The sequence below is a fragment of the Lonchura striata genome, chromosome 7 (assembly GCF_046129695.1).
Source record: "Lonchura striata isolate bLonStr1 chromosome 7, bLonStr1.mat, whole genome shotgun sequence".
NCBI classification, from domain to species: Eukaryota; Metazoa; Chordata; class Aves; order Passeriformes; family Estrildidae; genus Lonchura; species Lonchura striata.
In genome coordinates, this window is record NC_134609.1 from 8,979,659 (window position 1) to 9,002,074 (window position 22,416).

A 22,416-nucleotide genomic window follows, 5' to 3' on the forward strand; every position below is an offset into this window, starting at 1 on the left:
CATTACTAGTGGACTAAGACCATATATAAACTTACATGAACACTTGTTTCTAACCTGATTCGACTGCAACTTTGCTCTAATGAAGAGTACATTTTGACAGACACTAATTACTTCAAGGACCTTCGAGGTAAATCAGCCCATTAAGGAATTGCAGTATTTCTACCCCAAGAAATAGTTAGAAAACATATATAACCATTTGGAAAGTGGGCTGAAACAGGACAATTTAGTAGTACTCGTCTATGTGGAAGACAACTGGTTTCTGAGTTTCTTCCAGCCTAACCTCTCAATTGCCCTGTTGCTGGAAAAACAGTAGGAATGCGAAGATGTGTAGGAATATGAAGAACTGCTGGTTATTTTCAAAAATATGGTTTTTCATTACACCTAGCATAGGAGGAGTTTTTACACACTTACAACTTCAGATGACAGCCAGGCACATTGCCAAACACGCATTATAAACTTGAACTAAACAGCCAAATCAGGAGAGAACCCCCGTTCAGCACCATAGTTCACTAAGGTGCACCCAAACTTACTGAAAAACACAACCAGCGTGACACAAATCTGCAGAGTATCTGTCTGAGCAGGAAATCTGGAGTTAAAACTACTGACAGCAGCAAAATGAGAAGGCTGAGAAGTATCTGCAGCAGACCTTGCCAACAGAACCAGGGAGACCTACAAGCTGCTCAAGGCAGTCAAATAACAGCCTGTGATCAATAGGAGCAAATACTGCTGGCAGATCAAGCAGGATCAAGACTACATAAGCCACTGCAATCTGTATGAATAAGTAAATCATGACAGGCTCCTCTGAAAGCCATGCTGTTAGGCTGATGCTTGAAAACCTTAACTTTCTAAAACAGTTGGATAGTGTCAGTAGATAAGACAGTAAAAGTACTGTTAACACCCTTCTTTCAAGTCTGGCCTGGTATATGGATAAGTAAGTGGCACTAAGTGACACAACATTCCCTCCCCAGTATTTTTTTCTTTTCCTACTACATACTAATGAAGAAATAAGGCTGCTAATAAATTTTAAATATATTAAACGACAAAAGTAAACACCAGGTCAGTAAAACTGATTAGCATAGCTAACTGAGAACTGAACGGAGTCCTGTGACAAACAAACTCCTGTTAGCTCTCCCTGTTACCTTCTTAGGTGACTACAACAAGGTAGTCAGGAATAAGTAAAGGAGTGCTTTTTATGAGGATCCCAGTTCTTCCAGTCTGCCCTAGTTCTGCTTCGACTGAAGTTCTACTCACTTTATTTGTAACTAAGTTAGGTCAGAATGATTTTGAAAATCCAGTACAGATAGTTTTAATGATAAGATTGTGAAAGAATGAACCTCTCCAGGTACTGTAACACTATATCCAAGCAACATTCTAACAAGCTTGTATTCACCAACAATTGTGGGATTTTGTCTGCTTCCAGGATATCAACAGAGAGGCCAGCTTGCCAACCTCCTGAAACTTAATTTAATAGATGCAAGGGGCACTGAGGAGGCATAAAAACCACAAACAACTAACAATAAAATTCAGTTTGAGGATTAGAAGTTTATAAACAAACATTAAGGATTACTCATCAAAATGTTGAGAGCTGTACTTCAGTTACAACAAACAACAAGAATTAGGAGCTTAGCTGGCTGTCAAAACAGTTTATTGCTACTAATAAAGACAACTGAGAACAAAATTAACTTTTTTTTTAATGAAGTAGGTAAAACTGTCATTGGTTGTACTGAATTACTGTCAATAGAATGATCCCAAACAACCTAAGTCTTAGGATTAGTAACACACAAACACTCTAGAGAATATTTAAGAATGATCCAGGTCAAGAACTGAAGAAATGTATAGTATTTACTAGAGGTGGGCTGAGTGGCAGCCTTCTACACTACTAAAGTAATTACTGTCCCAATGTCACTTATTTTTCTTTATAACTATACTTTGTCTTGATTTTAAGGAGAAAATTCTTCAAGTAACTTGCAATTAAAAACAGGAATAAAAAACCTGTCTGTGATCTTTCTGGGTTTCTCTTGCTTCCTTACTGAATTGTCAGTGAAAGCCAGACTGTCTGGCTGCTTTCCCTCAATGATAAATGGATACACACTCTTCCCCCATGCCTTGAAAGCTATTACTGCTTTGCTTTACTGTGCATCGGTGTACCTCTCACAATTAGTGAAATAGCCATTTCATTCGAAGGCTAGCTCATCATTTTACATGCTGGTTTAAAAGGCTTTGTTCAGTAACCTGAAATTGTTTTTAGTTACTTCTACAACAATTGTTTTATATACCAAAACATTGTTTTGATTCAGCATTTTATAAAAAGGTATACCCTGCAGAATTTTGGTTCCTATCCTGCTGTTAGAAGAGCCAAATGATATTAATATATTCTTTCAAGTGTGTTAACTTTTAGCTATTTTTAATTAATTTATTTTTTGTTTTTCTTACTTCAAAGAAACAACCAGTAACACCATACTACAGTGACATGTCGTGTTTACTGGTTTATTGCACAGAACCTTCTGGTTTCTTCTGGAAAGGCAATACAAGGAAAACAAACTCTAGGAAATTTAGTGGACAGACAGTGGGGTCATTTGTTACATGATTTTTTTTAAAAAAACCCTCTGGATATGTCTCTGCTGTGTCCTGCAAGGTACCAGAAGTAGTGAAGCATCTGCTCAGCCTGCACAGCTCTCCACATGCCCAGCAAGGCTTCTGAGACTTCAATTAGATCACCCAACTCTACTTGCACAGCTCTGAACAACAATGCAGCAATAGCTGAGCAGTGCTGGGAGGAAGCCACTTTGCCCCACCTTTTTTTTTTTCCTGAGCAAAAACCTTGCTGTCCAGCTGCTTACAAGCAGTTTCATGGCAGTCGGTCAGGAGCAGCTCCTGTTTGCTCCACCCAAGAGAAACCAGAAGTTCCCCTAACCAGAGCAGCCTCAGAGGAAGGGATTTCCTGCAGCACTCTCTGTTTTCCAACTGAGAGGAACCAAACCAGAGAGTGTCTTCACTGAGATCTCTGGAACATAATTTCAACAATGCTTCACATGATAAGGTTTTGGGGTTATTTGGTTTCTGCTGGTTAGGTCCTACCCTGATTAGCTCTTTTAATATTTTTAAATGTAATCTACAGTCTATTATTTTGTTATGTGGGAAAAAAGTCATGGTTGTGCCATCTCATAGAGTGACAGCTTCCTGATGACTGCACTCTAATGATTTCTGGTCACTGTTGATCAGCAATATCCCTTTTGCTGATGTAATGGTCATGAGAAAGCAGCCTTGCATTGTCACAGTCCCAGTGACAACTGAGGATAACGTGGGAACTTCTGTGTCCTCAGCTTACCTCATGACATAGAAAAACACTGTTCTCTTGTCTTAGTTACACATCTTGTAATTGCAGGGACTTGGGGCATTGGATTCAGAGACTGTCTTGAACTAATTGCTGTACTCTTATGGCAACAGCAAGCCTGTTTTGCCAGACTATTCTCTCTAAACTATCTCACTGTAATTAATACAGCACCTGGTACTACAACAACAAATTGTTTATTCATTGAGCCTAAGTATCCTCTATTTTTCTCTCACTGCTGGTTCGCATGCTCTGCTTCTTTGCTTTGTAACCAATAGCTGACCCCTATCCACTACATGTGGATAAGCTTTCTTGAATGTTCCTGGAGCATTCATCCAGCATAAGGGTCCCAGGACTAAATGCTACTTTCAGCACAAGTAATACCAAGAGAGTGCATGTGTTTCATTGAAATATGAACACAGCAACATTTCAGCCAGGATCACAGAGACATTGACAAGCACGGCTTTGACATTTGTACCCATTCTACTACAATCTACACAAGATTAAAGGCTTATGACTGCATTTCAAATCTCTCTTATGATCAGTATTTTCAACTGCTAACATGAAACTGTACCTCACTCATTCAGATGACTTCTTTACTAGTGAAATTTCACTGCATTTGCAGACGTAATTCCCCAGGGATTTTCTGATGGTTCCTCCAGAAAGGGGTAAAAGTGGGGTGGGTGGGAATCAAATCAATGTTAAGTAGTTTTTTTTAAATCAAACTTTGACCATAAATTTGATACCAAGCCTTTGGTAACACTCTTCTGTTCACTTAAACTGGAGCATTACTGACTGAGTTCTACTGAAATAAATTTACATAAACGCAAACTTTTGTTCACGTGTTCTACTGCACTTTAGCTGCCACCTCAATTAAAATGCTAAGCAAAAAGAGGAACAAAATTCTGCTACGCAGATTGGTGACAGCATGGAGGAACATGCTTCTTTTCAACTCAGAGGCCCTTCCACTTTTATGCGTGATTAGATGCTGATAATTACTTTATTACCAATATAACTGTAATAAACTTCTAACTTGAACAAAAACTACAGGAAGTATTAGGCTACATAGAGCAATTTTAGCTGGATCTCAGTTTTATGTACTTCCAATTCCAAGTAGTGTTCAGTCATGCTAATTGCTTTTCTTAGGTCACCCCAGCCTAATGACCTGGTTAGCTTAACCTGAGACATGACATCTAGAAAGAAACTGTCTCCACAGTAATTTTTCATTCTAAAATCTACAGATTTGCAGAATGAACACTGTCTTCTAGAGTATCATGAGCCAAGGTAAGTTGTCATAAATGTGCTCAATTTAGCCAGTTCACCCCATGAGATGTCTACAGACAGTGTTTATTTCATCAATGATGACAGATAGTAAGGGATTTTTAACTGGATCTTGTAATGGGCTCACCTAAACTCAGGACAAGTGGTTTGCATGAAGTCACAACTTGTTTTGACAGTGGCTTTAGTGGACCCAAAATAATTGATGCTACTTTATGCAAAGTAAATTTTACCTTACACAGCGATTTTACCAATTCAAAGAACTGTTATCTACAATAGCAACCTCTCTTCCCCCAACAGACTGTGCTGTCAACATCTGAATTGCAAACACTGAAGCTGTATAGATCCTATGCATTTTGTTTTTGGAAAACAATGATATATGATATTTTATCTAGTTTTTAGATACTATTTGCATTATGCCAGCTAACTAAACTAAGCGATAAAACTAACGTTCCAAATTCCAGTCAGGTATCACTAGTTTGAAACTTTCTGAAAACTCCTTAAATCATATGCAAATTAAATAACCTTTTTCATTTTTACACAGAAAAAGAATAAACAAGACACTTGTTACTGCTCAACGTAAGGGGAAAAAAACCATGTCAACTGGAATACCCGAGATTGTCATTGATACCAATACTACTTTGAGATCTTCTATGAAAGCACTTGCCACAGATGTGAGTTCTTCATGGCAAGGTCTTTATAAAGACAGCAAAAATGAAATGGTGGCAGCAGTATTGTCACTGCTGTTTGCAGAACAGCTTGTCACGTTCTGACAGTGCCAGACGGGCTAAAGTTGCAGGAAAGGCCACCGATAATTGGCGGTGCCTTTTGGCTGTGCGACTGCAGATGCAGCCAGCAAGGCTGCTGCGCACGCCGCGGGCTGAGCCGCGGGCGGTGGGAGCCGCGGGGCAGCGGCGGCAGGGCCGGGCCGGGCCGGGCAGAGCCGGGCCGAGCAGAGCCGGGCAGGGCCGGGCAGGGCAGAGCCGGGCAGGGCAGGGCAGAGCCCGCTGCCAGCGCTGCCAGCCCCGCGCCGCCGCTCCCACAATGCAGCCGCTCCCGCACACGCGGGCACACGCACCGAGACACTCGCACACTCGGGCTCGCACACGGCACAGGCTCTCCCGGGGCCAACGCGCTCCCGCACACGGCCCCGCTCCCGCACGCACGGCCGCCGCCCCCCCGGAACCAACTTACCCCCGAGTTACATCCCATTCACAAGCCCGGGCTTCCTCTGCCGCCCCTCCTCTGCGCGCCTGCCTCTGCTGCTGCAGAGAGGCCACATATGTCTGCAAACACTTCTAGGCAGAAACCAGCCAGTGCAGAACAAAGACAGCCGGGGTTGCCTTCATCTCGGCACAAGGCAGCCAGTAGCTATTTTCAAGCTTGTTCGCTCTCCCCCTCTGAGGGCACCCTGCTCTGTTTCTCCCTCTCTCTCTCCTCTTTGCCTGTCCAGCTACTGCACAACACGCATCAATTATTCATTGCTTGTCTCCCGGTTTCCAGGCAAAACCAATCACAGATGGAGTCTTGCTAATGGGCTCATGCCGTACTTGCCAACAGGCTATTTGTGCTCAAGCTACAACCCTCTAGAGACAATAAAGAGAATCAGGTTAAGCTTTAAAACTTCACACGTACGCGAACAGACCTAAAACGGCGATAGACATGTAAGCATCCCTATGACATTGCTTAGGAGTACATCTTCGGCATACAGCATGGCAGAAGGCTGCTGTAAATCTTCCGAAAGGGTTTTAAGAAAATCAAACACTCAGAAAAATCTCACCTCAGCTGCATGTTACTGATATTGATGGTTCTCTTTTCTGTCTCTAGTGATCCATGTCTTGCTTTCCCATTACACAGAGAGGTATGTCCTTCTCTCATTCTCGTGCACACACGCGCACACACACACACACAGCCACTTTGCCAGAAGGAAGAGAGAAAGAGAGGAGGGAAAAAAAAAAAAAAACCACCCAGGCAGCTCACATTTCAAACTTGCAAGGAGGGGTGGTGCTTAAAACGCTAGGACAAAGCCTCTGTCTCTGGCACCCAGTCAAAATACTAAAATAAATCCCCTCGATCAATTAATTGGAAACAACACTTGTTCGAGCCCGCGTAACAAACCATTAAGGGCACCGGGGCTGAAAAGTCTTGCGATTTGGGAAATCTTGTACCCTTGCTTCCCCCCTACCCTGTTTGCTGAATGCTGTTGACTAAATCCATCAAACTAGTCATGCTAATTAGCGTCCAGGGCAGCCTCGGCAGCGAGCAGCGCCCGGGGCGGGCGGCCCCCGCGGCCGGGAGTTTCCTTCCGGACCGGCCGCCGCCCCGCGCGGGCGGGAGGTACCGGCGGGCCGGAGGTACCGGCGGGCCGGGCCGGGCCGGGCCGGGCCGGGCAGGGAGGGCCGGCGGGGGAGGTCGCTGAGCGGCGGCGCCGGCTGCGGGCCCAGGGCGCCCAGCGCTCCTGCTCGGCGGAGCGACGGGCGCCGGCCCTCCGCCGCCAGGGAAACTGAGGCAGACGGGCTGCCACCGGAACCGCTGTCACCTGAACCGCTGTCACCTGCGGGACAGCCCAGCCCGGGCAGGTGCTTTGGGCTGTGTGTGCGAGTTCAGGTCTTCACCTTTGCAGGCCGCACACTGCTCCCGAGTCATCACCCGTTCCCACGCCACTGCCAGTTCAAGGCTGCCCATGGCAGAGTTTTAAACATATCCAGCTGTGCCTGCGGTGGTCAGCGTTTCAACTGACAGTGCCGAAGGGAAAAAAAAAAAAAAGGCAACAAACAATCAACCCCCAGGAAGCTAATGTGCCAATTCTTTGCTGGCTCTCAAAGGGAAAACTGGCAGTTTAAGTTGTGGCCAGCCGAGCACCAGCCTTTTCCTGCCACCCTCCGCGGTGCAGAGCCACTTCCTTCCCCGCACAACCTGCACAAAGGCACCTCCACCTCTTAAAGGCGCACCCGGCCCTCTCGCATTGAAGCGGACGGCAGGTTCCAGCGAGAAACAAATACAAACAATAAAAACAAGAGGACTTGAAAAATACACTCTTTCAGCAAAATTCTTTTCAGTGAAAAAATGGCCCCAGCTTCCCTTGCCATGCTTACAGTCACTTAACTGTGCTTCCCAAATACCTTAGCAGAGAGTTGGCAACATGACAGATCGGAGCAGCAAACTATCACAGATATCAAAGAGCAGCTCTTCTCTGAAAAATGATTCCACAAAAAAGCATTGTCAGATTTCATGTACTTTTTTTTTCCCCCTAGGGAATCCACTGCAAACAGGTAAGAGTAATGTGTGCTCTCACTTAACTTCTACTCCTGTGTAGGATCTCAAGGTCAGCCTGTCAGACAGGGTTATTGCTTTCTTTCCACAGCCATCAGACCAAGCAGAACTGCAAACTAAACCCTCCACACTTTGTGCAATCTTAGAGCTGCTCAAGTGTGGCTAAAGGAACATTTCATAACAACACAGCTGCTACAGGTGGTCCAGGGTCCAAAGTCTGTACAGCCTGGGCAAGCCTTCAGCTAGGTTCTCATAGATGGACCCACGGGGCTGCTGTAACAAACTTTTACACAAAATATAGTTTCCCTTGCAGTTGGTCAAATTTCAGATTCAGTCACATGGAAGAAAAGTACAGAACCTCATACAATTTTTTCACTGCCTTTCCAAGTAGACAGATGATTAAGGAGGTGTAAATTATACAGCTAGACTGGCAGAACAGATACAGGAAGCACAAGTTTTAGGGGACTGTCAAAGCGTTCAGACTTGGTAGATGCGAATGAAATTGATAATTTCTCTAAAGTTGCATGAATTCTTCATCAAATTAATATTTCTGTACTTGTTTCAGGTTTTACTGCATTTACAGAGTTTTCACAATTCATAAGCTATCATGGTGTTTTTTCATATTTTGACAAAGCACGTGAAGCAGCAACAAGAAAGCATCAGGTGGTAGTGAGGTCCCAGATACTGAGACTGGCTCCTTTTTCATACAAGCCTCGATTAAGTTATTTTCTGAGAGTGAAAAGTAATTTTATTTTTTCTGTAGAGAAAATACATTTCCCAATATCCTATGTTTTTTTTCTCTACCTACTGTCATAAGTAGTATCTCTCTGCAATTAAATGGCTCTTTCTAGTGTAACAGCATAAGTTTCTCTTTTAAAGCTGCCCGTCTTTCAGAGGAAGTGGTTTAGAGTAGACAAATCACTTATCTAAAAATTATGTACTTACTTCTCCTTTGACAAATCTTCAGCAGGTTTCTAATCCCACCCTGCCACTTGAAATATCACTTTCTGTGATGACATTTGAGTCACAGTTGTCAGAAGCATCAGGCTCTGTAGTCAAATGGATTAAATCACACTTCATAGCATGCAGTATTTTGAAGAAGGAGTGGTTTATCATTTGTAGAAATTAATCATAACAGTTTTTTCTCTAGGGCAAATTCCCAACATTTTTAAAGATTACTATGTTTAAGCCCCTCTGACAGCAGTATGTCAAATTACATCGCAAGGAAGGTTATTTCAGGCAATAACTATTAACACAACTCACTGAAGACACATACTACTGGGAGAAGCAGGTCTGTACTGGGAAGCACCTTTTTTATGCAGGGGTGGAGAGCAGTCTCGTTGGCTGTGCTTTGTGTGGCTCTGTTGAGGCCCCAGGGAGCTCAGGGTCTGGGGGTGTGCCTGCTGCCGGCTGCTGTCCCAGCTCAGCCCCACAGGGGAGGGGACACAGGTGTTGGAGCTCTACGGGGGGGAAAAGAGGAGACCCGTACTTGGACCAGCTGTAGCTGATTAAGGAGAAGAGCAGGAAGATTTTCAGAGAAGTCCCTTTTATCTCAAAGTAGGAGGCGATGTTTGTCCGTTTAGCATACGCTGTCAATGCAAAACAATGTTACTGACAAAACTCCCAAATCTCAATCCTGTCAGTCACTGCTTGGCACAGAAGCAAACCATGTCCTTGTGGTACTGCTCTTTGCTTCCCATGCCAAGACACCTCTCTGAAGAGTGTATTTTTAAGAAGTCAGAAGCATGTCCTTAAGTTGTGAAGATGCAACAGACATGCCCATGGAACACCAATTTTTTATGGTGAACAAGGTAATGACGTGAACACGTTCGTATGTTCAGGTGCCTTTGATTGCTCAACACAAACAGCATGATGCTTATCTTCAACTGCTTCAGGTGAGGTAGCCTTTGGGCATAATTCTCACTTCTCTCCTGCCTTGCCTCTTTTTGGTGATACTGCAAAAACTTAATCAAAGAGATCAACACCTGTAACAAAGATGCAGACCACCAACAGCAAAAGAAGGAGAGGCTGCAGAGGAGTGGAGAACAAATCACCCATTTGGATACTTCAGTATCAAGCAGACTGTACAGGAGGGACAGCATCATGTTCTACTGTAACATCATTGTGAGAGGTATGCTGAGAAAAGAGCAGGGAAAGAAAGCATAAATGGGTAAGGAAAATCTCTTCAAGTAGCTGTAATAGCAGTTATTGCCCACTGAGTCATAATATAATCCTTTAGCAATGCAAATTTTCTATGACCAAAGATTTAGAGGTTTATCTCAGGGGCCAATCTTTATTCATACGAGTTTTGCTGCACTGCTGAACACAGCAGGGTAGTTCCTTACAGTATTTGTCTAGAGCAGGTTATTTGCCCAAGAATTAGTTCCCTGGATATGTATATATTTTACTATTGATTCAAGGGATTCAAAAAACTCTTTAGAAGGCTTACAATTACATAGCTGAAATACGCAGAATACATGGATCAGTGGCCTTGTCGATTTTTCTTAATGTTTCACAGTAGGTTGAATCAGTTGAAGCTGTTACAAATCTAAGGGCTGCATCCCAGTAAAAAATCAACCATGTACTTGAAAAAACAAAAATTAAAATCCTTTGCCTCTGTATCAAGTGTCTTTCATGCATAACTCATTTTTACATAATCAAATAAACGCCTTCCAAAAAGACATGTGGAAGGAAAACCCAGTATTTAAAAGCACAGGAAAAAAAGACCCTCTCACATGATTGAGTCCTATCCTGTTCAAGAGATTAGCACACTGCAAAGAGTTCTATGAGCAAGGTACATACCCTTTGGCCAGCTTCTGCATTAGGCTTTATAAAAAAAAGGTAGGGAAATAACAAAAGGTAGTAACACAGCATCTCCTTTTTTGCCTGCTGCCCAGGCAAAAAACCACTCAGAAATACACAGAGAATCCATTAATTATGTTTGTATCTTTGGTTCTCTTCACAGCTATACTTCTATGAAAAACTGTATTAGCAAAAGTAACCAAAGCACGTAGAAATCAAGAACAAAGTACAATAAGGAAAAAAGTCACATCTGTAATGTAGTGTGGCAGTCAGAAGAGAGGCTTTACAGACCTATGGAATCACTGTAGTGATGGGATCAGCTCAGAGCCGTCCCCAGCCCTATTTCACACCCAGCAGAGCCACTGCAGCTGCACCCTCACATCCCAACTTGTTCATCAGGCAATTTTAAAGACTGATACAACTTACCCCACCTGTGATGTTCTGCCCTTATTTTAATGTATCTATTTTGTTAGAAATGCTAATGTATGTTTTAAAATCTGCTTTCTATGACATGGGAGCTTCATTGTTTTTCTAACTTTTGGATGCTTCCAGTGGAATTCCTTGGTAAACTGGAGCATGACACAAATGGCTTTCAGTGCCCTTTTTTTCTTTTTTTTTTTTTTTTTTCAGTGGCTAGCCTAGAGCTCAGGATATCTCTAGCAAATCAGAAAGAAATCAAAATTAACTGACGCCCTTTCCATTCAACATCCATTTTTTCAGCATGGTCAAGTGGATTTCTAGATTTTCCAGTAAGTTTGGATAAAATATTTCTATACCACATCTTGCAAACTCTTTGATTGTTCTCATGTAGTTTAGACATTTTTAGCCTTCTAACACTTTGTGGGAATATCTGATTAATTGTTCTTTAGATTTCAAACAAATCTTTCAGCATTCATATGTTCTGCAAAGTACTAAAACTTTGTTATAATAAAGCAAGACTTTCAAATGTAATGAGGACTACTAGCTCTGTTAGAAAATTTTAGTATGCACTTCAAGAAAATATTTTTTCTGCTGCTTTTCAAGATGGTTAATAATATATCCTCCCTAAAAATATTTGGTTTTACTGAGCATATAGCAGAAGCCCCACCTCTGGCAAGCTGTGGGTTAATTGGAGCTAAGTGATGATTTTCTTTTATCTTTTCCTTCTAAGCCTTCATATCTAGTTGACACTTCATATCCCAGCCTCCTCACAGCAGTGTGAGAAGCTGCTGCTCTGCTTTTCTGGCTCCATTGGAGTTGTCTTCCCCTCTGCATGGGGACCCCTCTTGGACCCATCTCACCCAGCTGCCTCTACTCCAAAAATGGGTTTGGGAGGAAATCTAGGCTATTTGCTTATATCCTTTTTATTACTACTTTTTAAAACTAATCCACTAATATATGGAAGGTATCAGTTGTGAGAAGGAATATGTGAGACAAACATCCTGAGTGGGACATAAAGACAGTAAGGAAAGATGTAAAGAGAAGACACGTCCTTCATAACCCTCACAATTTACATTCCATACACAGGAAAATTCATGACAGAATTTTTTCTCTGTGCTATGAGTGAACTGTGAGAGCACTGAAATGAGAAAGTTGAGATGCAGTGGTTTATTTTTATTTATTTATTTTTAAAAACAACACCAAATGTCACTTTCTTCAAATCAATTGTGGAGTGCAGAAAACCACTGAAAGTGCATTCAGATGTTTCATGATGCCATATCAAACATATGAGGAGTTATATAATAATCAAACTGATAAAAGTCCAAAGTTACAAATTAAAAGAAAAGTTACAAATTGGTGGCTATGCATCACTGTCTTGGAAAGCTTCCATTCTGGAATACAAAGACATTCATCATTTGGAGGCCAGCTCATGCTTCTAGCTTTGTATTTAAACAACCCCATGTACCATCATCATACACTTTTTATATCAATGTGCCAGAAAGCCATACAGAGTTATTTTTAGAGGACTGTGAGATGAAGTACAGTTTAGCTTGCTAAGTAGCCTAATAAGGCAAAATGCTCTTGGTGAAGACCAAATGCAGTCACTGCTGCTCCTTTCCTCATACTCTAATCAATTTCTAAGAGTGCTCTTTAATTTTTCCCACTTGCTGAGGATTTCTGTATTAGCAACAGGATAGAACTAGAGGGAGAGAGGCATTCTTTATAGTTTTCTTGATATCTTATCTTCTTTGATAATCAGAGTGATTGAAGAAAAAACTGAATGGTCTGAAAAGAAAGTGGCTTTGCTCAGAGTTAGACCTCTTAGTAGACAATAATTTTAAGAGAAACAACAGCTTAACATCAGTTTTTGCTTTCAGAAACTGGCAAACCCAACTCTCAGTCAACTTCAAATACTTCAAGGCCCCAAAGTTTCCAAGTGGATAAAAAGGACTCTCAGGGAGTATTGGCATGCTTAAACACTAGCAAGAATCTTAAAACTAAAGAAGTTCCCAAATCTACTAGATTACTTATGAACTGAGAAAAATACTCATTTTGTCATGTTAATGCTAGGAGGAGGGTGATAGTTAATGCTAGAGGGGGGTGATTCTGTAACAATTTATGAGAACAGGATTAAACCCAGCAATTAACACAGGTTTCTAACTTTAGTAATTATTCATATACCTGTTCAGCTGATTATAAGTCATAGCTCCAGGCTGTCTGCCTGCACTGCTAGGACACAGACAGCAACCTTTGCTAAATTCACTCCACTGGCTACACTCATGCTGCAGGAGCTGTTTTCAAGGACAGATGTACAATGTTATATGGGTAAAGAGAGGAGCAAATTAAAGATGGGTGTTCTGTCTGGAAAAGGACTGAAGAACTTGTGTCAGCATTTCTCTACATTAATAGGAACATTGGTTTTTAACCCTTCACTACCTAATACTTAGATATAAAAAAAATTTCCTTATTATATAGATAGCATAACTGCATCTTCTTGAAATAAAATAATGAAAATACAATAGTTAAGAACAAAATACAAGGCCACACAAGATAAATAACCATATACCTACATATGGATATAGAGGGATTGCATTAAGAGCATTCAATCCTTCTTAAACTGTGCTTCATTTAAAAGCATCATAGCTTGTAGGTTAAATAAGCTGAGTACAGTAGAACATGAAGTTACCAGAACAAACTATTACCACACAGAAGCATCACTCACTTTGAGATCACTGACACATACCTGGAACATTCCTACCAAATAGCTACACTCACATTTTTGTTTTTCTTTTTACCATCTTCTGCATATTTCACTTTAAAGCAGTCTGTATATTTCTTTAAAGGATGCTGAAAGTCTTCTAGGCCTGAGAAATATTTAGCAGTACAGCCACAGAAGACAGCCCTGCTGCCAGCTACTACCAAGCTACACAGTTCATATTGGCAAGAGGCTATGCCTTATATTGCCCTTATTGGGCTCTCACTGAAATTAAATTTACACTTGAGGGTTTATGTGATACCACTAAAAGAGGACTTCTGGCATGCATATAAACATATCCTATTTTACTAGAGGATTTCCAGCATAGATCTAGCCTACTTTGAGTCTAAGACCAAGTCTACACCTTGGAATATTCAAATTCAAGCTCTTCTAATAACTACATCCATCTGTTAAATCATTTACATTCTGATAGAATATGGAGCAATAGTGCAGCAATGAAAATATACATAATCTGGAAAACATCCAACAGTATTTAACACTGTTTCTTACTTCTCTCCTGCAACATCCCATGGAGAGTTTCATAGAAGCTGTGCTTTTATGATGCACAGGCACCAGAACAGAATCTTGTCCCAAGAGATACTTTGAAATAGCCTGATCAAGTCTAGAATCCGTCCCCTGTGAACAACAGGAACTATCCTCTTTTTAATCAATATGCATCAGAGGAGTCTCTCTGTCCACTGTTATCTTGGTGGGCTGACTGTCCACAGTCAAAAGACTGAGTGTTAAGGATTAAATATTTCACAGAAGAAGCTTTAGAATGGGAAGTTTGATGGCAGCTATTTTTTATGAAGCCTTCAAAGTAAAATTGGGAAAACTTGGAATGTTTCCTTAGGCCATAAATGTGGTTTTACTTATTGTTTCATATTTAAATCCACTGTTAAGTAAACATTAGAGTTAAATATATTCTTTGTAAGCTTAGCCAGACAACTGTATTTTAATCACTTAATTTCTTTTAATTACTTAAAGTACTTTGAGAACACACACTCAAGTATCTCCTCTAACTTCAAAAGCTGAAGTGAAAGTTCAGGTGCAGTGAGACCAACTTAAATGAGAGAGTACAATCTGGAGAAGATAAGAAAATGAAATTTTTGGTACTTCAACTTCAGAAAGCATAATTGGTCTGATTTTCTGAAAGTGCTTAATCTACTGCTGCTACAAGCATCTTTAACAGATTTTCAGTTCAGCACATCCATGAACTGAGAAACCACAGGTCATTACCACAGCTTTTAGCTTTTGGCCAAACAGTCAATGTCAACTCTTCAGACTATTTACTAACTAGTGCACCTTTATAATCAACATTTTCAATTTAAAACTGCTGGCAGGTTATTTAAGAGAGGCTTAACACACTGTAGTGTAACTCTGTAGGCCACTTATCTGGGTCTGGAGGACTTGCTGATAGAAGAATGCTGTGTGGGGTTTAGAATTTAAAGTCCTGTTACATTTTTTTCCTTAAAGGAGATGTAATATACTTTCACATCGCAACAAAGAAAAGCTAGTAGAGTGAAAGCAAACTTTTTACCAAAGTTAAGAGAAATAATGTTACAAACGTTACATTTCTTTTTACTTTAGGCAAGGCATTAGTAAACATATTTACAATAACCAACATTAATAGAAAAAAATTATTCTGTTTTTGCTTAAAGATGATTTCTGTCATGAGGTATTAGAAAGACAAACCTTCATGAGGCAGGGACTTTCCAGAAGGAAAGATGAAACTTCCAAATGCCTCAGATCACATCAAAACCATTTCTAGTTTCTCATGTATAAGAATTCCTCTCCAAATTGCCTTTCTCTTGCTTTGAATCACCTTTACCTCTCTTAAGACATTCTTCTGGGTGAAGGCCTATAATTTTAATATTTATAGCCCTGACAAAATTAGGGTTTATATTCTAGTATTATCTGCACTCTCATATGCTGTATCTTTCTGGGATTTAATGGTAGCTCTTATCTCTGCTGAAGGAGCCAAGTTTAGTGACCTGAGTCTCCTCACTTCAATCAGACCAGAATCATGGGGGACTGCCATAAACTCCTGTATCAAAGTCAGAGAGGGGGAAATGGAAGTCAGCTTTACAAAACCAGAGCAAAGAAGTTAATGAGTAATTCTCAATACCATTCCTCAACAGCTTCCTCATTTAGTAGAGAGAAGTGACTATTTCAGCAAGCTAAGAAGACTTATATGCCTCCTAACTCTCTTGGAAATCTTGTCATGCTCCTGGGACTAAGGGGGAGAAAGACAGAGGCAAAGATAAAAATCAGTTTGTCACTTTTCTTACACTGGTGCAAACAGGCAGATGGGAGAGAGATAACCTAAGTTTCTTAACAACCCTCAGTATGTCACTTCTGTGCTCCTACTCCCATTCCAGATACATCCCACTGACTGCAAACCCTGCTACACTATAAGCAAACTATTTCAAGTCTACAGCACAGTTTTATTTCTCCCCACAAGGAAAACAAACTTTTTATTGGGTTTTCTATGAAAACAAAAAGGTCTCACTTAATTTTTGTTAGCAATACCTCTATAGAGAAGACTTTAGGAAGTAGCATACATGGGTAGAGGTGGTTACTCTTGCTTCAGTTTTTTTACTGGCTTCCAGGGAATGTCATATATGATAACACTTCTCACCCAGTGCATGCCTATTCACCTGTACTCTCTCCATTGGCCTCCAGATGAAAAAAAAAATACACATATATACACATTCTTGGTTTAGTTTTTTTCTGTTGCAGTTTCAAGTTGCATTACTGAATACTTTTTCCAAAATAAAGCAACAGAGCAATTAGGAAAAAAAAAAAACATGTATCTTTAAATTTTCAGTTATGTAAAAGCAAAAGCAGAAGACCCATGCAAGCAGTTTCTGTACTATGGGAATAAACATGCAAATTTTGTCAATTTATGATGAGAAATGAAGAAAACCAAACCACTGATCAAATCATGTTTTAAGTATCACCAGTGCTGCAGGGAGAGATGAACTAAACTGAACATGTATGGCTCCTATGTCAGTAATTTTCTAATGACTAATCACTGGAATTACACTACTGCCCAGAGACACAAGGAAGATTAGAATACCATAACAAAAATGATCAGTACTATTTAATAACTTTTAGCTTTAAAAGTACACTAAATTCTTAAGACTTTGACACTGCCTTATACAACAGCAAAAATAATTTGAGGGCATAAAAAAAGGTCTAAATCCTTACAGAATGCCACAGGAAAGCAAGTAACAACCTTCCAAACCTACCAAAATGTATAACACAATTTACATTATTCTGATAAAATATTTATATTGCTTTCAGACAAAGTATTGACTGAGAGATCTTATTTAATCAAAAACATGAAAACATTCTCTAAATAATTACATCAGATTAAAGAGCTGATATTTAAGCAACAATGCTCTTTCAGGGTACTCATCCTGCAGACAGAGGAATGCAAAGGTAAGGAAAAAATCTGTAGGAGAAAACACTTCTGTAGTGTGCAGAACGCTACTGAAGATGGGCGTGTCAATCAGCTGCAATGCTAGCTAGCAAGTAAGCTCAAACATGGATTGTAAACCTGAAGGAAAATCCATACATTATTTTAATTACCAGAGCAGCAAGTGGTGCCCTTGGGAGGAGCAACCAAGACAGAGGGAGCAGCCACCCCTGTTACCTTCTGGGAGGCAGCAGCAAGGAGAAGGAACAGCTTCCAAGACTGAGGTGTGCTTTGGGGAGGCAGCCACACTGGGGGTTCCTCCAAATTAGACCAAATTCTCCCAAGCAACGTGGCACACTTTGCTTTCTGCATTTTTAAATGAAAAAAAGGACAGAGACATAGAAAAGAAGGTATTTTTTCCCAGCATCTTATAAAATAAAAGCAGTACCCAGCGCCAAATACAATTTGTTTTATTTACAAAGACAGTAAACAGAGAGGTGGAAAAGGAAAGAAGTCACTGTGTCGCCACTTGAGCATGCTTGGGAGGAATTCAGCACATTAATGTAATCAATAATAGCAGTGCTTAACAGCAAATCCACTGCTCACCTGCTATCCTTACTTCAGGGAACAGACAGGGACAGGGCTGCTGGTACATCTATAGGATATAGCAACAGGGGGTGAGGAGGTCACCGTGCTCTGGGGGCACTGAGCCAGGTACTGATACAGAGCACTCAGTCCCCTGTGGCAAAACTGGCTCCCTTCTGTCACTGACTGCACTGCCCTGAACAATCTCATAAAAACATGATCCTCAAACTGAGATGCTTAGTTAAATTGGGTTTCTGACTGCTCTCAGACAAGATCTCACAGTAGCAAATTGTAATTAGTCTAAAAGCTCTTTGAGTTAACACTGTCCATTTCCACAGGAGGTTACTCACCTTTAATGGCCCCATCTCAAATCCAGGAGCAAGCATCATGACCATAAACCGTAAATTCTTTATCTTCTCTCTCAAAAAAGGCACCAGCAGAAAAACAGTGGTGTGACAAAGAAAGTGGGGATACTCAAGATAGCAGTTCCCAGTCCTCTGACAGGGTTAACTCAGTTCCCACCTCTTCTGTTCCAACCCTTACCTTCCTTTGCTCTCTTTCCTGTCTATCTCAGTAAAAGTTATTCATAGCAAGGACCTTCAAAATGTGTGCAGAGTTTCTCAGCACAAATGGCACTGATCTCACATGGGACCTATGAGAGTACCAGTGAGTAACATCAACACTACAACCCACCAGTGCTGCATCAGGGCACCAGAAAAACCACAGATTACATCCTTTAAAAGTTCTGCACTTTCTTCTTTGGTGACTGCAGCAGATGATGTCACCTCCTTAGGACAGGGAATACAGCTGGTAGTCAATGTAACAAATGTTTAGGTCACTCATAAATAGTAAGGCAAGAACTAAGTTTTTCAGTAACTTTTTTAAGAAAGTAACATTATATGTTTAAGAAGGCTTTAAGTGAGATACTTCTTTCTTTTAAAAGGACATCTTACAATCAAGAATGTGACTATAACAACTGAGTTTCAAACTCTGTTCACTTGGCTAAGTGGCCTTTTGCTATGGTTTGGGTTGTAATAAGGCCTGGGTTATCTCGTTGCCATCAGGAGCTGTTCAGCTGCACACACACAATGAGCACACCAGTCACAGCTCAGCTCTCATGCCTACATGGCCAAATTTGGCATCTTGAACTCAGAGATTCATGCTTAGGGATTTCTCTTGCACAAATGTTACGTTTATTGAAAACATTTCACTTTACAGTTGTCATTTAATGCTTAGTCAGTAGGCTGTGTCCCTGAACATTAACCCAGATTCCATGTATGGGATATTTAATTCTGCTTTCCCCCACTGCAACCCCTCCAAAAAAACTCTTTAAAAACATCTACTTCACAGCACTGACACAGCAAAGCATTTCATTCTTTCACCACCTGCTTGCATGCCTGTAGACTAACATGTAACAAAAGGAGTAATAACCTATAGAATGATACTTTCTAACAGCATAGTATCTCAAAAACATGCACATAAACTCTTGCATGTATTTAAAATTAATTTTCCATATAAGTGTTAATTTAGCCATAAATTGGTGAATTTCTATCAGCAAAGTTTTTTTGTTTGTTTTTTTTTTTTTTTTTTGCCACTGCTTCCTTTTTATGGTTTCTTCCCCACAGCACAAACCCATTGTTTTTTTCTGACATTTTCAGAAATTAATTTCTTTTAATCTTCTGTTACCTTTACCTAATGCCATCAATATGCAATATTCTACCTCTGAAAACCAAATTTAAAAAAAAAAATATTATTTTCTCCATTCCTCTTCCAGTTACAGTACTTTTATTACCATTTATTCACAATCTCTTTTCTCTTGAATACATCTACCCTGAGGCCACTCCAAGAAAAGACTACTAGGCATTGATCAAAGAATGGCACTGGCTACATTAATCCTCATTTGGTACAACAGACATACTGCACCAAATTTTAAAAATAAGATAAGATATTAATTTAAAAAATAAAATAAAATAGGAGTTTTTATAATATGAAAATAGACAGTTTTTAAATATTCCCTCTAATTAAATAGTGAAGTCACCGTATCAGCTCACATCACTACTTTTGATCTAAAAAGACCCTAAGTGGACAGCAAATAACCCTTAGGTGGTAGAGCAAGTGACAATCTTGAACAAGATACAACCAAAATACTTATACGGAAGCAGGACATTTTTTAATGTGTACTTCAAGCTAGCACCCAGTCCACCTCATGCAGTTCAATAAACAGCAATTTCTCACTGTCTGTGCATTAAAAACTCAGGCAAGGGAAAATATTTCCATCATATCTACTAACAAAAACTGTTGCTGAGTACACTGGGCTTTCAGACATATGTGGTCTTACACTTTGTCACTTTGGAGCAGATGTCTAATTGGGAGGAAGTGATTTTAAACATCTGGAGACAACATTTGAGAAGGTGGATGAAGACCACACAGAACCTTGAGGAAATTAAAAGTCTATGCAATTACGTCACTTCCTAGTCAACTATTTAGGAGAATTAAAAAAATAAACAAGACCAGAAGTTTCAATAGAAATCCTTCAAAATCCTTCCTCTCCTCTCACCTACTTTCTAGTGCCTTAGAAAATAATTGGTAACTGAGGAGATATAAAATCCATTAAGCAAGGTTTGACCAATAAGAGATACTGCATTCCTTGAAGGAAAAAAAAAACCAGGAAAAACCCTACCAATTTAATACCAAGCCTTTAAACCTTAGAGAAACTTAAGCAAAATAGAGTAAATATTTCAAATGTAAAACATTACTCAGTTCTAGTGGGCCTCAGGTGTACTGCAACAACCCAGATTTATCAACTGCACCTGCAGCATATAGATCAGCAAAAGTTCCACCAAGAAGAGCTGGGGACAAACTCCCCAGAACCCAAGTGTCAAATGTGCAATGGCATTGCTGGTGATGGCCCCCAGACCTGAGCTGCCTCCTGATTTCTAGCTACATCTTCCAGAAGTCAGGTTAGGTTCTTTACTTCACAGAAGAGCCCAGATAGAAAAGAACATCCACCTAAGGTTCTTTTAGGGAGATGTTACAATGGGAAAAAGTGAGGTGGACAAACAGATTGGTTCCCATCACTGTGAGTGGAGGTGACCACGAAATTTAGTTTCAGCAAACATTTAGCAAGACTTCATTTTTCAAAACTGCTTTGCTTAAACACAGCATCATCTACAGAAATCAGATGGTTACTACATCTCTGAAATTCTAATTTAAAACTTCAAACCTTAACAAAATTAAAACCATGTTTAAATAAAAATAAAAATTCAGCCTAGTTTTCCTATCCCCTCTTTCTAGAAGTCACTTACTGTTGTACTGTATACAGGCTGGGATTTGTCACTATCAAATATGTAAAAATAAATGTTACTTTGCTAGGAAGATTACAGATTGAAAACATTAAATTTAATTAGGATCAATTCAACAAAATGGTAATAGTTCAGTTCATGCGGAGTTTATAAAACAAGAAAAATGTCACAAGGTTTCACAAAAATTATATGACCAGTAAGTTTTATCTAAATTGACAAAAATCAGTCTCTAAAAATCTTCTTCAAACAGATTCAGACCTGAGAGCAGAGAACTGCTACATAAAAATCACTCTAAGTAGCATTAGTAAACCAATGGTGTCCAGGAACATTGAAAGACCTTGTCATAATTTTCAGCCCATAAAACTGGAGATTTTCTGCTGGAGTAGCTCCATGGCAGAAGTGGAAGACTTGGAAGAGGCCAGTATGGTGTGTTGTGCCATCACACATTCACTCATAGCTGACATGCTTTGGCTTGACAGTAAAAAAAAAAAAAAAAAAAAAAAATCTTTCTTTGAATTAAGCTACAGAATATGGCTTTATGAGAAAAAAAAAAAAAAAAAAAGCAGCTCAAAAGAGCAAGATGCTGTTTCACAACTTGCACTGGGGGGGATACAACTCTGCTGTTTGCAATTCCCCTGGTCTTAAGCCTTCAGTGGAAGCTATCTGTTCACTTGGAACAGCAGGGAATGCACACCTGACACTGACAGCTTTATGAGGGCTTTCTGCATCACAAGATTGTGTGGAAATTTTTGTGTACAAATCAGTGTATTCAAATCACCAAACTCACACAACCCTAAGTACCAAAACCAAATACCATTTGAAAGTACTGCAGTGTCTTCACTCCAGTAGAACTGGAACATGGTTTTTCTCTCCACAGAATGAGCCCTAACACAAGCAGCAATATTTCCAAGGAAAAAATATTGTTAAAAGCTCCATGAAAAACTTCCCTTTTTGTCCCTCATGAAAATATGTTAGCTCAGCTTTTAGTATGTATTGCTTTATTAAAAAAAATAATTAGTTGCTATTAATTGGCAGTCAAAGATAGAGAAACAAGCATGCCCTCTTGTCTCAGATGAGTTATGATGGTACCCTCAAAGCTGACTCAGGAATTAATGTAGTTGTTTCAAGAAACAAAATAGCAAAAGATTCAGTCTTTGGCAGCTTTTAAACCATCTGTTCCACACTATTTTAATCACTTCTGCTCAGTACAGAGATTACGAGTTTCAGTTCATTTGTGATGGAAAAA

General features: G+C 40.0%; 1 protein-coding gene across 7 annotated transcripts in view; it reads right to left on the minus strand.

Annotated features, from left to right (window-relative positions):
• Positions 1-22,416, minus strand: part of ZMIZ1 (zinc finger MIZ-type containing 1) — a 335,118-nt gene that overhangs the window by 86,132 nt on the left and 226,570 nt on the right. The window contains exon 1 of one of the 7 annotated variants that reach the window (XM_021526682.3): positions 6,390-6,568. The exons of 5 other annotated variants lie outside the window; for them this stretch is intronic. The gene's annotated coding sequence lies outside the window, so the exon portion shown is untranslated. One more of the 7 variants, XM_021526683.3, reaches the window with a different exon arrangement.